Here is a 16162-nt window from a genome sequence, read left to right as displayed (position 1 = left end):
GAGAGCGTATTACCTCCCGTTTGGCGCGTGGATGCATTTGAATTTGAATTTAAAAACATTTCTATAGCGCACTTTTACCACGCGGTTTCTTGGCGCTTTTGAGTTGTAGAGAGGCCAACAGGAGCAGAGGGGGTCTAAGCATTATAAGCTCGAGAAAAGAGCAGAGTTTTTAGACCTTTCCGGAACTCAGTGTAGGAGGGTGTCCCACGGAGTTCCGTCGGGAGAGAGTTCCAGAACGCAGGAGCGAGAACTGCGAATTTTGTTCCGCCTGCCTTTTTCTTTCTGAAACGGGGGATAGTTAGCAAGGCCTGATGAGAGGAACGAAGCTCTCTGCCCGGCGTGTAGGGCTTGATGGCGGAGCAAATGAACTCCGGAGCGGTGCCCATTTTGGCCTGAAAGGTGGTACAGCCAAGCTTAAACAAGGCTCGTTCTTTCACCGGCAGCCAGTGCAGGGCCTGCAGTAAAGGAGTAACGCGATGGAATTTAGGCAGGCCATGGATCAGGCGGGCAGCCTGGTTCTGCACTAGCTGCAGACGGCGAATGGCATAGGCTGGGGCGCCGTTGTAGATGATATTGCCATAATCAAGGCGCGAGAGCACCATAGCCATCACTATGATCTTTAGAGCGGGTAGAGAGAAAAAGCGAGAGATCTTCCTAATGGTTCTGAGGGAAAAAAAACTGGAGGAAACAACTGAGTTGACCTGTGAGTGAACAGAAAGTGAAGAATTCAAAAAAATACCAAGGGTTTTGACCTTAGGGACGGGGATCAGAGGGACACCAAGTGAGGGAGGCCAGTGGGAGGAGGACCAGGGGCTGCAACCACCTCCGGTCAGGACTAATTCCGTCTGGTCCGGATTGAGTTTGAGGTGGTTGCAGTTCATCCAATCCTGAATGAACGGCATGACGGATTGGACGTTCAGGGATGAAGAGGAAGGATGGGAGAGGTTAAAGATTAGCTGGAGGTCATCGGCGTAATTAAACACCGTGACCTCAAGCTGCTGTAACAAAAAAATAAGGGGGTAGATGTATAAATTAAACAAAAGGGGGGAAAGTGAGGAACCTTGGGGAACTCCACATGCGACCCTACGAGGGGCAGCAGTGAAACCAGCTAGGTGGACCGCCTGAGCCCTACCACTCAGGAAGGACTCAAGCCAGGCGAGGGCCAGGCCCTCTATGCCCGCCGCCCTGACACGGGTGAGGAGGATGGAATGGTCCACCGTGTCAAAAGCGGCGGACAGGTCTAAAAGGATGAGGGCCTGCGGAAGGTTGGTATCAATGCCCTCGCGTAGGCAGTCCATCACTGAGGTCACCACCTTCTCCGTAGAATGGAGGGGGCGAAAACCCGCCTGCCGAGGGGAGAGGCAGTGGTTAACTTCCACGTAGGTGCTCAGGGTGCTGGTAACATGGGTTTCTAGAACCTTGCCCAGGTAGGGCAGAAGGGAGATAGGACGGTAATTAGAGGGGGATGAAGGGTCGGCACCGGGCTTTTTAAGGATGGGAATAACAGCCGCGAATTTGTGAGCAGTGGGGACCACTCCATTGCTGAGTGAATCATTCAGGAGAGTGAGGGGAGGGGTAGGACAGTTTAGGAAGATTTCTCTCAAAATATGAGCCGGGGCAAAGTCTAGGGGGGAGCCTGACTTTATCTTGTGAAGCAAGGGAGGAAGGGTGACCTCGGTGAGGGGGGGAATGGAAGTAAGTTTGGAAGTGACAGCAGGTGGGGAGGGATTGGTGAAGGTAGGGGAAGGGAGGGGGATGTTGGCCTTACCCTTTGCGACCTTGTCAACGAAAAAATCGTTGAGTGAGTCGCAAAGCGCTTGGGAAGGGGGGATCGAGGCCGTGACTCTATTAGATGAGGCAAGCTCGTATACCGTAGCAAAGATCTCTTTGGTTTGGGATTCTGCTGCCAGTATCCTGTTAGAATAAAACAGGGTCTTGGCGTCGAGGATGCCTTGCTTATATGCTTTGAGCACAGAGAGATAGGTGTTTTTTTTGGCGGGACAATAGTCTCTTCTCCATGCACGCTCTGCTCTACGTGCGGCCAGTTTCTTCTCCTTAAGCTCAGAGGTGAACCAACGGTTAGCAGCATGGGCTCGCTTGACCGTGATCCGCCTCAGAGGGGCAAAGTCGTCGCCTGCCTGGGTCAGCCAGCTATCAATGGTGGCCATTTGGACCGGGGCGACGAGGCCGGAAAGGTCGGGGCAAGAATTAAGTAGGGATGAGCAGAAAGATGGCATATCTGCCTTGCCCCATTTCCTAACCCAGGTGTTCTTGGGAAGGGGGGGTTTGGTCGCTGGAGCTAAAGCAAGGGAGAAGGAAATTAAAAAGTGGTCCGACCAAGAACAGGGGGAGATAGTGGGGGAAGTAGTGGGGATGTTCAAGGTCCAAATCTGGTCGAGTAGATGGCCATGCACGTGGGTAGGGCTATGAACATGGGAAATAAAGTTAAGGCTGGTCATAAGATCAGTAAATTCTTTGGATAAAGGGCTTTCGGCCGGATCGTTGGGCCAAAAATTGAGGTCGCCCAACACCAAAACTGATGAGTTGTTGATGACCAGTGTTGCGAGAATATCCTGGAGGCTGGAAACAAAAGTGGGAGTGGGTTGGGGAGGACGATAAATAAGGGCAGCAGTGAGGGGAGCCGAATAAGAGCTAGCGCGAATTATCAAGCAGTCCACTTCAGAGATGGGGGGAAAAAGAAGAATCTGAAGATGGGAGTCGGTATGAGCTATCAAGGCCACTCCACCGCCTCTTCGGCCCTCCGGTCGATCTGCTCGAATGATGGAGTATGAGGGAGGGAGTGCGGCTAAGACGTTAGGTATGGAGTCGGCCTTAAACCAGGTCTCTGTTAAGAACAAGAGATCCGGATTATGAGTGTCAAGGTAATCAAATAGCTCATACTGATGACTGACTGCTGATCTGATGTTAAGAAGCGCAGCAGTAGTGTTAAAGATCGGCGTGTGGGGGGCAGGAGGGGGGGAGAGAGTGGGGGCAGTAGCGCAGGGGAGGGGAGAAGAGACAGGTGTGGCAGCAGGTGGAGTGGCCGAGGGTCTCGAAAGGAGACTTAGGTGTTGCAACCGATTGCGCACGTGCGAGCTGATGGTACCTGGAATCTAATGGGATATAAGGGCGAGGGATGAGTATGATAGCGGCGGGGCATGAGGAGGTGCCCCCTGCCCCGACCTGTCGCGGACGGGCGCAGACGGGCTTAACTCAGGCGCAACTCCGGCGCGCCTCCGTCGCGCCCGCTGCGCTCGTCCGCTGCGCTGACGCATGAGGGACGTCTATGTAGGCTGTGACGCGATGGGGGAGGAGTCAGGAAGGCGGGAGGGGGGAGTGATTAAAAAAAAACAAGATGCCCGTCCGCCGCTCGTACTCAGCGGGACGGGGATGGCAGCAGGCTGCTCGTAGTCAGCAGAGCAAGGTAAATAAGTAATTTAAAAATGAGAGTCAATTTCAAGCGCTCAGCGCGCAGCCTCTGCCCTCTGCCACAGGGCTTCGAACTACGCGAGAGGGGAAGTGGGCGGAGCCTATGTAGGCTACGACGCGATGGGGGAGGAGTCAGGAAGGCGGGAGGGGGGAGTGATTAAAAAAAACCAAGATGCCCGTCCGCCGCTCGTACTCAGCGGGACGGGGATGGCAGCAGGCTGCTCGTAGTCAGCAGAGCAAGGTAAATAAGTAATTTAAAAATGAGAGTCAATTTCAAGCGCTCAGCGCGCAGCCTCTGCCCTCTGCCACAGGGCTTCGAACTACGCGAGAGGGGAAGTGGGCGGAGCCTATGTAGGCTACGACGCGATGGGGGAGGAGTCAGGAAGGCGGGAGGGGGGGAGTGATTAAAAAAAAACAAGATGCCCGTCCGCCGCTCGTACTCAGCGGGACGGGGATGGCAGCAGGCTGCTCGTAGTCAGCAGAGCAAGGTAAATAAGTAATTTAAAAATGAGAGTCAATTTCAAGCGCTCAGCGCGCAGCCTCTGCCCTCTGCCACAGGGCTTCGAACTACAAACAGCAAACAGCACGAACGCCCACGAATGGTCACCTCGAGTGTGTTTTCTCTGGTGGTTTCAGGTCTCCCAGGCTGTCAGGCTGTCAGGCTGTCGGGCTCCCAGACCTTCAGACACTCAAAACCATCGGGGCATTTTCCTGCATTTACTCCGTGTTTACACGGGGCCAAGCAAAGCAGCGAGCGAGCAAACTAGCAGCAGCAGCATCAGATGGCTTCCAGGGGGCGGGGAAGTGCGAAACAGGAAGCGCACTGGCGACGTGCGTGGTTCACGTCAGCCACATCCCTCCAATCGCGCTCCGAATATTGAACATTCTTGCAGAGTTGGCATCAAGCATATCACTGATTTCTTTTCTGCAATTTTTCTATATATATTCTCTGGGAGAATATTTTTGATTGGAAACAAATTTGTAATCAAAAATATTCTCCCAGAGAATATATATAGAAAAATTGCAGAAAAGAAATCAGTGATATGCTTGATGCCAACTCTGCAAGAATGTTCTTATATCTTCAAGAATACTTTTATAATCAGCGTCCTTTGCCTGTCGCATATTTGTAATGAGTTCTGAATATTCTGAATTTGACCAAATATTAACATTTCCAATGCTTCCCAGGCACTTTCTTGTATCTTCATATGTAACTGTTTTAAATACTGGCTGTCCTTTCACAGGAGTTAGTTGTAGTAGATCTCCAAAAACTATGAAGTGTTTGCCTCCAAATAACACATCATACTCTGTTTTAAGGATTTGTTGCATTCTTAAATGCACAAAGGCAAGCATTAAATTTGATACCATGCTTACCTCATCAATAATGAGAAGTTTCATTGTTTTCAAGACACTAGAAACTTCACAACAAGCTTCTCCAGATAGCTTGTGGTATTCTAATTTATGTTCATGCTCTACTGGCAGCATCACTAAACAATGTAAAGTAATCCCTTTAATGTTATGTGCTGCCAACCCAGTTGGAGCAGTAACAACACAAGAGAGAGGTGACTCAATTCTTTTCTGTAGATAAGTTGCAATTCCTTTGATTAGAAAACTTTTTCCAGTTCCTGCTTCTCCACTCACGTACAGTCGGACAGGTTTAAATGACGTACATGAGCACTCTTTTTTCTCGTGATATAAACCATGCTCAATTTGTTCTGTCACTTGATCGTATATTTGTTTTTGCTCAACATTTAGTTGTTTTTCCAATTCTTCTAAGTTTATTACATCCTCTTGAGCTTGTTGCATTGTGGTTTCCACCTCATCCATGGCAGTTGCTGCTTCATTTTGAATAATTGGTTCTCCTAGTGGATCCTGACTCAACAAAGGAGAACTTTGACTGTCTTGAGAACTGTCTCTAGCAATCTCTGCTGCAATTGTAGCTTCTTGCTGTATTTCGTCGTTCAACATTTTCAGATAATTAGTAAAAGCAGGACATTCTATAGTGTTTTTAGTTGCGTTGAATGAATCTTCATAACTGTCAAAATCTCCAAGTAGTTCCAGTTCTATTCGCCATGGCTTAAAGAGTTGCAAAAGAGCTAAGTAGTAAAATTCCCTTTTGTCAGGAGTTTCGCACCTCCGTTTTCGGTGATTAATCAAATGTCCTTTTCTTTCTTTTACTAAACATCCTTCAGATCCAATCACAGCATATACTCCTTTAATTGATATCTTCTGTAATATTCCTCTTAAAAGTATAGCTTTGCAGTACTTCATAGAGACAAACGTTCTCAAGATGATTACTTCTATTTGGATAGTATGTATCCAAAATATTTGTCTTCAAAATATCTGTACTGTCTGGCTCTCTCTCTGCTAAATACTCAATTTTTTGTACAGATTTCAAAACTCGGTTTCGTGTTCTTGCAAGACTTAAACTCACCCAAATGATTGTTCTAGAATTGGAGTATAGACTTGCAGTTGATAAACGATCTGAACATTCATATGCTCCGATTTCTCGATGAGACAACATCTTCAAACTGTAGCTGTACAATTTCTTACTTAGGCTTTTTTCATGAGAAATTTCTTACCACATTTCCTTTAGTTCTGTCTTATCAGATTTAGTAATGTAAGACGTTACATATCGAGCCACAGCAATGGAGTTGTCTGCAACATATTGAATATCCATGTTAGCATTCCACATGGACAAAATGACATATAGTCATTTATGTATTTTGACTCTTCATTTCTTTTTAAGTTGTAGGTATTTTTCGGTGATTTTCTTGTGACAGTATGTCGCAAAGATGACATAAAATTGTTCACTCATCCTTTTGATAATACTGGACGTGGAAATGCAAATCGATATTTTGTGTAGAGCTTATCCTTAGATTTGTATTTTCGACAACAATATTTTCCACAACAATGGGTTTGAAACCGTAACACTTGATGTCTTAAATTCTTTTCTACTGTACTTTTGGGTACAGCACATGTAGAATATTGTTCAATAAAACTCATCACTGTGTCATCTGAATCTGTTCTAAATTTGGGGGTATCTTTGATCCATTGCAGCATATGCATGTGAGGAGCACCTCTTGCTTGATACTCATTTCTTCCCAAAAAATCCAGAACCTCTCAAAGAGGAGGATTTTTTTTGTGTGTGATAAAAGACATCATAGCTTCAAATCTATGATTGAAATACCTGCATACATTAACTGGATCCAAAGAGCACAGTTCTCCAGGTGTCTTGTATTCTATATTTTCTATGTTAGCATTTGCCTCTTGAAGAAATTGAAGTAAATCTTCCCAAGCATACTCTGCACAGCTTAGAGTAAGGAACCATGTAGGAGTTCTTAAGTTTCTTAGCATACATTTCAATTCCCCATGACGACGGTACCAATACTCATTAGTACCACGCTGACATGCCATGAAATTAATTAGCTGAGCTTCCAAAATAGTATCTTTCTGTTGGACTTTATCCATAAAGTCCTTTGCCGAAACATTTTGCAAATGTACTCCACTTTTTAGTATATGGTTCACTGCATAAGAAAGTCCAGACAAGTCACTCTCAAACAGAAGATGAAACAAATATGGAATACATTGGCGAAACCTTGGATCTTCTGCATATAATCCTGAAGTCCGGTATTCACATGCAGGAATCTGCACAGGTCGTTCATCCTATCGTCCACCTTTGCCTGTTGGAAATAACTGAGGGAAGCAACGAACTTCCAAGCTTTCTTCCCATACACTAATGGGACTTCCTTTTGCTTCTTTCATTTAAAATAACTCAATAGTATTTCCCATAACTTCTTTAGAGTGAAGTGGATGCACACTATAATGTTCATAAATTTCTTCAGTTCTGGACACACCCACTTTTTCAATTTGTGCAGTTGGCAAATCACTTTCCTCTTCTACAGTTGTTTCCTCTTCTCCTACATGCACATTTTTATAGTATTGATTATTTTTTACCAAATACAACGTTGCCTTTTTCACTTTCCTAACATCCACTAATTCTTGCCAGATTTTCTTACTCTTCGTAGGAACGCTATTAACTAGAATAACTAGAGGTTCCTCTTCCACATTTTCTACACCAATTGTTTCAATATTTTTCTTTACATTTAGAGGCAAATATACAACTCTTCCCTTTAATCCTCTCTGTAAACCTGAGGTAGGCAATTTCCCTGTCTTAGGCTCCATGCGAACAATAGCCTGAAATGGATGCACACATTGAGTGAGAATAGACTCATAAGTATTTAAATCCATCAGTTCAGATGGAATATTTACCAACTCAAGATTATTATGAACAGCTCTAGCAGGCATCTTATTCTCATCTAATTTATTATAACAATATTTACAAATACGTTGATCAGAACCCAAATCAAAACAATTCTCTCCAACAAATAAGTTGCAAATTCCATCCACTCATTATTATTCTCCTTTTCACTTTTTAAATATAGATCAACTAACCTGGTCTGATTTTTAGGTCTCGCTGGCGTTGCAGGGCGAAGCCCTGCCGCCAACGAGACTTATAGCCGCCTTGAGACCTAACAAGGGTGTCACAGCTGTGAACGAGCCCGATACAGACCTGGGCACGAGCCGACCCAGGTCTGTGAACGCGCTTCAAGGTTGAGCAGCTTGTGCACGTTTGTTGGACGTCATGCACCGCAAGCGCCGCCAGACCAATTATCCCAGCATGAAACTCTACGCCGCAAGACCAATTATCCCAGCAGGAGTCTCCACCTCCGCCAGCAAGACCAATTATCCCAGCAGGAGTCTCCACCTCCGCCAGCAAGACCAATTATCCCAGCAGGAGTCTCCATCTCCGCCAGCAAAACCAATTATCCCAGCAGGAGTCTTCACTTCCTCAGGCGCTGCAACAATTATCACAGCATGAGACCCACTTATCACAGCACGTCAACAGGCGCCTCAGGCTGCTGGAGCACTCAACTATAATTAATGCACAGTTGAGTGCTCCAGCAGCGTGGTTTGCCTCTCGGCATGCTGTGATAATTGAGCAGGCATATTACTGGCGCCACCACCACCCTTCATTAGTCATAAAGGCTGCATAATTAGGGCAGCATGCTCTATTTAAACGTGCAGCACTGAACATTTTAGAAGGCGAATCCGCTACATTCATTGGAGGCACGACCTATTTGAAGACGCTTGTTTTACTGGGGTAAGTTCTGTGAACTGTTTAGTTTGTTTTTCTTTATTATAGTCTAAGTGGCAGGGTTGGCTAAATTTTGCGAGAATTGGAGGCACGACCTATTTGAAGACGCTTGTTTTACTGGGGTGAGTTCTGTGAACTGTTTAGTTTGTTTTTCTTTATTATAGTCTAAGTGGCAGGGTTGGCTAAATTTTGCGAGAATTGGAGGCACGACCTATTTGAAGACGCTTGTTTTACTGGGGTAATTTCTGTGAACTGTTTAGTTTGTTTACTTTATTATAGTCTAAGTGGCAGGGTTGGCTACATTTTGCGAGAAAAGGAAAAATATTCAGGAGATGATGGTATGGGGCAAGTGTGGCAAATGTATAATTATGCATACACCATAGAAAAGCAAGTTGCAAAATGTCAGGTGTTGGGCGGATGGGTTCATGTGCTGTTGCGCACAACATTCGCTGGCCTTATGTTCTCTTAAAGGTTTTGGGCGTTATTATGCAAGTATATAAATCAATGTGCAGGATGCTAGTAGATGCTAGCTGTCTCTGCCAGGTGCTAGCTGTCTCTGTGCCTGTCAGGTGCTAGCTGTCTCTGCACTTTGAGATGCTCTCTGCTTCTGCATTTGTGAATGTTTCCTGGAAATTGAGATGTTGCCTGTGCCTACAGTTGTGAGATCTAGGCATTGCAGCACTTGTGAGGCGCTCTCTAGGTCTGCACCTGTGAGATGCTGGTTGTCCTTGCACCCCTGAATCTCGGCTTTCAATTGACTTGTGAGAAGAGGGCTGTGTCTGCACCCGTGACATGCTGTGTCTACGCCTGTGACTTGCTTTCTCTGCACCCGTAACGTGCTAGCTGTGTGTGTGACATGTTGACTGTCCTTGTGAGAAGCTGGCGGCTGTGCCGGTGGTATGCTAGTTGTGCATGTGACATGTTGACTGGTTGCCCTTGCACGGTTGATGTAGTGCTGATATTAAGACTACACCTGCAGTCCAGGCCTGGCTGAGGATTTCTGGGGTGCAGGAGTGGAGTGCGCTGTATGTGTGGTTGGGATACGGTACCGGGCAGGAGTGTGCATGGACTGGTGTGATGTTAGTAGCCTATTAAAAAAAATAAGGAGCAATGACTACGTAAGAAATGCCCAGTTTGAAACACATTTTCAGTGCTTAATTTGTGCCGGTGCTGGCAGTTAATTCAGAGGGCCGGAAGTATAAATTCCTTCTTTTGCGGTCAAAAGGTCGGATAAGTGTTTAAAATAAAATAAACATACCTGCGAATATAACTGCCTGAGGGAATTCCTAATATGTCTCCACAGACTGGCTCACCGCTTTCACTGACTGGCCCACCACCGCGTTACTGTTCCGGCATTATGAGTGTGTATTTGTATTCTGTGATTGTCTCGGCCCTCGTCAATTAGTGAATAAACAGAGCAGGGTTTGCGCATCCAATCATCCATGCCCTTGCTTGATGCAGCCTGTCTTTGCCCTCCTATTGGATGATTTCATATGAGGGCTGGATCATTGCTAAACGTAGGCAAGGTAGGCTGTGAGACCACAGGCAAATGTAACGTAAAGGCATGTGAGGAAAAAGTAAAAACGCAAACTTTTCTTTCGCTTTGCTGCCTACAACTGCCAGCGACATGTGGTGTTCATGGTTCACAGCACCCCAACTCCTCCTATTAGCATTCTGCTTAGGGCTGTGCCTGCTGGCCTCACACCTTGTATGGCGTCTCATTTATCTAGGCCTAAACAATCTGTAACATATGGAAGAACTGGTGAGTCTCTTCGCATATTCTGCAGTCGGGCACCATCAATTTAGCGTTAAGCCGCTGCCGCACACTTCAATTGCTGAGCTGGGCAAGGGGAACGAACATTGGGCATCAGGATGCCAGGCCTGGACTGATTAATGACTTCACCAGTGCCTGGATGACCTGCTGTGACCCGCCATCCTCGAGGTTTGCATGGAGTGGGAGCAGAGGAGACCATGGTTGGCAATACGTTTCCAGTGTGCCTCACAAATCTGAATATCCCACAGTCCAGAGATTCCAGCACTGTTTGAGCAGCAGCAAAGTGTGTGAAAACAGGGCCTGATTGACATACAGACATTACAAGCCATGCAGAGAGCCAATGCCAGGAGGTTAGTAGATTATTTTACATTGGTAATCTAACAGCTCAGAGTAGCTCACATCGCCATATGGCTTAGGGGTTGGTCACTTGGTTGCCAGTGATATAGAGTTCTTAAGAGTCCCATATTCATGTGTGCGTGACGCATTTAGTTCAGAATGTACATGTGCATTCTGGTATTTGTAGGCCAGTTGATTTCTATCAAGAAAACAAGATTACAAGTTTGTAAATGTGGCACAGTGTAACACACACTCTAAGAGGCTGCTGTTTGCTGTACATGTTGGCATTTGTACTGGGTATGGGTATGTGTAGATATACCAGGATGAGCTCTGCGGAAGTGCCGTAAAGAGTGCCAGTGTATATTCACATAACTAATAGGGACATTTAAATTCTACAGTGAAGTGACAGATTAGGGTATGGGTTAGTACAACCCCAATTGACAAATGTAGTTCCCCTATATATGTGTCCTGTGCTCGTGTAGTCCTACTAACGTTCTGCATGTATGCACCACAGAAACAGGTGTCTTATCTCCTCCTCACCAGTCAAAGATGTGTCAATCACAAGTAACACTGAAGTCAGAACCAGGTAAATCACTCTGTTATGTTGATTATTGTTAAGTTTCCGGTACCGTTTAAGTTTTGTGAAACGAAGGTGCAGGGTTTCAAGGTCTTAGTGTACAATGTTTACTCTCCGTGTGATTTCACATGCTCTGCTGATGGAGCCTTTCAGATTGTGTAAACAGCTTTGCCAGTTTTGTCTGTGTTCGTTTTAAAGACCTTCATTAGTTTTGATGTTCATGGCTTGCTTGTTTTAGGTCTCGCCTAGACGAAAGCAAAGCGAAGCTTTGAAGCTTTGCTGTCTAGAGCGAGACAACTTATGTTGTCACTTTTGGGGGAATGTGGACAGCAGACTGTCACGAGCTTCTCCTGCCGGAGATTTGACCTTGTGGGCGCGCACGTCGCCGTGCCCCTCTCGTGCCTCATATTTCCATGCGCACACAGCCAGCCCCCACACCCCTGCACACAGATTACACAGGCACACGCTGCAGCCCCCCACCACACACACACATACAGACACGCACGCATTCACACGCCGCTGCCCCCTACCCCCCCCTGCACAGACACACACCCCCGCCCCATGCATCGGGAGATCTGCCATACCTTCAGGGGAAGGAGCGAGAGTGGCAGCAAAACCGGCAGCTTCCCCCAGACCGGGGGCGCATCCCCGCCAGCCTCCGCCAACATCGCTGAGAGCTGCGGTTGCAGGCCCCCAGCGTAAGAAACAGGCCCCCGCACACTAGGAATAGCAAAAGGGGACGAGATCCATGGCGCGCGACACGGCACAGGGAGGCGGTGCGCGCCACGCCTCCGTCTCTGCCTGGAACGTGTGCGCCTGCTCCCCAGCCTCTCGCGAGCACGCCTCCTTCTGGTTTTGGTTTGTAAAATAAATATATTTCCCAATGTTAGATGCAATGGAAACAGAACGGAACAGGTTTGCCGATAACATCTGCGGTCTGCAAGGTGATCGGCTTGTATTTATTTATTTCCCCCTCCACTTTTTACTTTACTTTAATATGCGCGGCGCACGCTTTAGGCACCCCGCTCACTTTATTTATTTATTTCCCGCTCCACTTTTCTCGTGAAGCCCAACCCTCCATTCCTCTCCCTTCTCAACATACTCTGTTACTGCCCAGACACGAGCTTTTGGAATACAAGGGCCCAAGGTTACGCCCAGCACTGCAGCACCCCAGTAGCAGAGGCATGGCCGAGTCCGCTGGAAGACTGGGGAGCGCCGCCATCAACCGACAACAAAGAGCTACTGCGTGGGGAGACTATGGAGCATGTCCCAACCTGTGAGGGCGAAATAGAGCGCTCCCCTGCTTCCCCTCAAGAGACTCCCCCGAGCCCCGCAGGGAGCACTTCGACAGGCTCATCAGGCAGTCTAAGCTCTAATGTTATGCAAAGGGCTGCAGTGCAGATGGGAAAGAGTTCCGCCTGACCTTCGGCAGGGCTCCTGCCTCCAAAAGAGCTTGCAGTGGCGGCAAGGGCAGCATCTCATAAATGAACGCTAAAAGTAGAAGGTTTCCCAAGGGCACCGAGCCGGTGAGGCAACAAAGCCGTCGCTGCACTAAATTACAAAGATTTCATTAAAGGTAAGTCTTTCACTTATATATTCTCTCTGTTCGTGACATCATTATTCTCACAGTGCATTTCCAGTTAAGCATTTCAATTAAAGCAGGTGCCTTTCAAATGCTACAGTAGTTTTGTTAAACACATCTCTGAAGTTGACTACAGTACAAGGTCCATGTTGTATTGTTATGCCACCTACTGTTGTCACCTCTGCCCCCACTCGTGTCTGTCCATCCTGTGCTCCGATAGTGCTTCCACCCTGCCTACCCACAGTCTTCTGTCCTTTGTGCTCTCCCTCTCGACCCATGTTCACTTCGACCTCTCACTTTTCTGTGCTCTCTGCCCTATCCTGACTTTTGACAATACTGTCGTGCTCTCTGCTCTATCCTTACTTTTGACAGTACTCTCGTGCTCTCTGCCCTATCCTGACTTTTGACAATACTCTTGTGCTGTCTGCCCTATCCTGACTTTTGACAGTACTCTCGTGCTCTCTGCCCTATCTTGTGCTCTCTTCCCTATCCTGACTTCTGGCTGTACTCTCGTACTCTCTGCCCTATCCTGACTTTTGACACTACTCTCATGCTCTCTGCCCTATCTTGTGCTCTCTTCCCTATCCTGACTTCTGGCTGTACTCTCGTACTCTCTGTCCTATCCTGACTTTTGACAGTGCTCTCGTGCTCTCTGCCCTATCTTGTGCTCTCTGCCCTATCCTAAGTTCTGGCTGTACTCTCGTGCTATCTGCCCTATCCTGACTTCTGACTGTACTCTTGTGCTCCCTTCTGCTACCTGCCCTTAATCCTTTGTGCGCCATCTGCTCCTTACCTACTGTCACATTCACCCTCATGCCATCTGTCTTCTTCGATCTCTGCTGCCCCTTTTCTCTCTGCCCTATACTCACTTCCCGCTCCTCCCTGTTCTCCTTGTTTATTCTGCCCTCCGACTCTCTCGCATCCTCTCTGTGCTCACTGTCCCTATCCTGTCTGCCCTCCCCCTGTCCTCCGTGCCTGTTCTACCCTTGGGGTCTCTTCCACCTCTCCTCTCTGCCTCCACCCTTTATACCCTCAGGGTTCTCCGTGCACTGTCCCTTCACGTGCTCTCTGCCTCTGCTTACTGTCTCTGTCCTGTCTGCCCTCCCCCTGTCCTCCGTGCCTGTTCTACCCTTGGGGTCTCTTCTACCTCTCCTCTCTGCCTCCACCCTTTATACCCTCAGGGTTCTCTGTGCACTGTCCCTTCACGTGCTCTCTGCCTCTGCTTACTGTCTCTGTCCTGTCTGCCCTCCCCCTGTCCTCCGTGCCTGTTCTACCCTTGGGGTCTCTTCTACCTCTCCTCTCTGCCTCCACCCTTTATACCCTCAGGGTTCACTGTGCACTGTCCCTTCACGTGCTCTCTGCCTCTGCTTACTGTCTCTGTCCTGTCTGCCCTCCCCTGTCCTCAGTGCCTATTTTACCCTTGGAGTCTGTTGTACCTCTCCTCTCTTCCCTGCGGCTCTCAGCCTCCACCCTTTATACCCTCAGGGTTCACTGTGCACTGTCCCTTCACATGCTCTCTGCCTCCTGCACTTCCTGTCACATTCACCTTCACGCTGCCCTTGGTTTCTGCCTCCATTCCTCCCTGCCCCGACCCCTCTGCATAGTTTCCTCATTCTCAGAGTTTGACCCTCAGCAACAGAGAGAACAAGCATTTGCAATGCAATAGGTCTCGCATTTATGCGAGTCTGAGCTATTGACATTGCAAAGGACAATGCCTTTTATTTACATTTTAAAAACGAAAAGTAAAATAAAAGGCATTGTCATTTGCAATGTCAATAGCTCAAACTCGCGTAAATGCGAGACCTATTGCATTGCAAATGCTTGTTATAATGAATTTGTCTACAACAAATACAAGAAAAGTTTGGCTTTTCATCTAAAATGACCTTAAACCTTGTAATTTCATGCTCAAAATTTTCTGTACTAAAATTCTGTACATTTTCTTCCACATTTCCTTCTATTAATGTATCTGGTTCTGCACTATCTTCTTCAGGACCAAAGTAACTAACATCAATTTCTTCACAAATGTTGATCACATCTAACACAGATCCATGCAAAAGAGCACTGTTCAACTTTTTAAACATTAGTGCTGGACTTTTTGCATAATACAACCTTCTCAGTAATTTCCTCACTTCAGTATGATGCACTGCTAACATCCTAAAATGGTGAAAAACACTCTGACATACTTTTTTAGAAAGACAAGCCAAAGAGTGACCTTGCAAACCCGTTTTTTCACTCACTCTGCAGGGGTCTAATTCTTGCAACATCTTAATCTTCTGTTTAACACTTTTCTTAGTATACTTACGTAAAACATTGCAAAAAAAATCAATTGAATCCTGTCGTACACTACAAATACAATTCCAAGTGTACACTGGAGCCTTAGGAAGTCTCTCTAAAACTTCATCAGCTAACACCTCTTCTGCATTTCTAGGGACAATTTTCTCTTTTTCAATCGGACAACCATTCTTAACCTCATAAGCTCGACCACTGGTGTCAACTGCATGCAACAAATCATTACTCTGAAAGTAACTCTCTTCATTAAAAAATGGCTCACAACTTGAACTATGTTTCCATTCTCCAGAAAAAACATTAAAAAATTAGTTCTATCAATTAGTCTTTTCCACTTACTTTTGACCTTCATAACACTGATTGGCTTATCTAGTGTTCGAATCCAACTGATTACTAAAAGAAACAATTTTTTTTTAATTCAAAAGCTTTCTCAACAATTGTCTGTATATGGTTTTTTTCTTAGAAAAAGCTGTTTTTCTTTTACAATTCTTTATATTTTCTAATACATTTACAACAACTCTGTTATGAAACATTCGCTTCCAAATCTCAACAAACTGATTTTTTATGTCTATTACTATAAACACTATGTTTCCCACATATTTTTCCATTATTTTTCTTTTTTGTCTGGTTTTTCTTTGTAGTTACATATATATATATATTTTTTTTCCTGATTGTCCAAAGTTTTTATAAATTGTGTTATTTTCCTTCTAAAAACCTTTGTTGACTTACCAGGAGCTTTCTTTGTTTTTTCCACACATTGCTGTTTAGATAAATCTTGTACTTCTTTTTTCTTGGAAATGTAAGCTTGTTTATATATTTTTCTTCTCTCACTCTTTGACGGCAAATTGTTTTTTCTTTCTGTAGATAATTAAAACCTGTTGTGGAGAAAAAAATACATATTTAATTATTTTTTCTACAATTGTAGACCACTACTAGCATACTACATAGAAATTAGAAGCACCATATGTTGTTAAGTCTGGTTCACTCCATAAGTACTTTTAAGGCACAGCTGCAGTGTTCGGG

This window comes from Lissotriton helveticus, chromosome 6, assembly GCF_964261635.1.
Source record: "Lissotriton helveticus chromosome 6, aLisHel1.1, whole genome shotgun sequence".
Lineage (NCBI taxonomy): Eukaryota > Metazoa > Chordata > Amphibia > Caudata > Salamandridae > Lissotriton > Lissotriton helveticus.
This window is presented reverse-complemented; position numbering follows the sequence as displayed.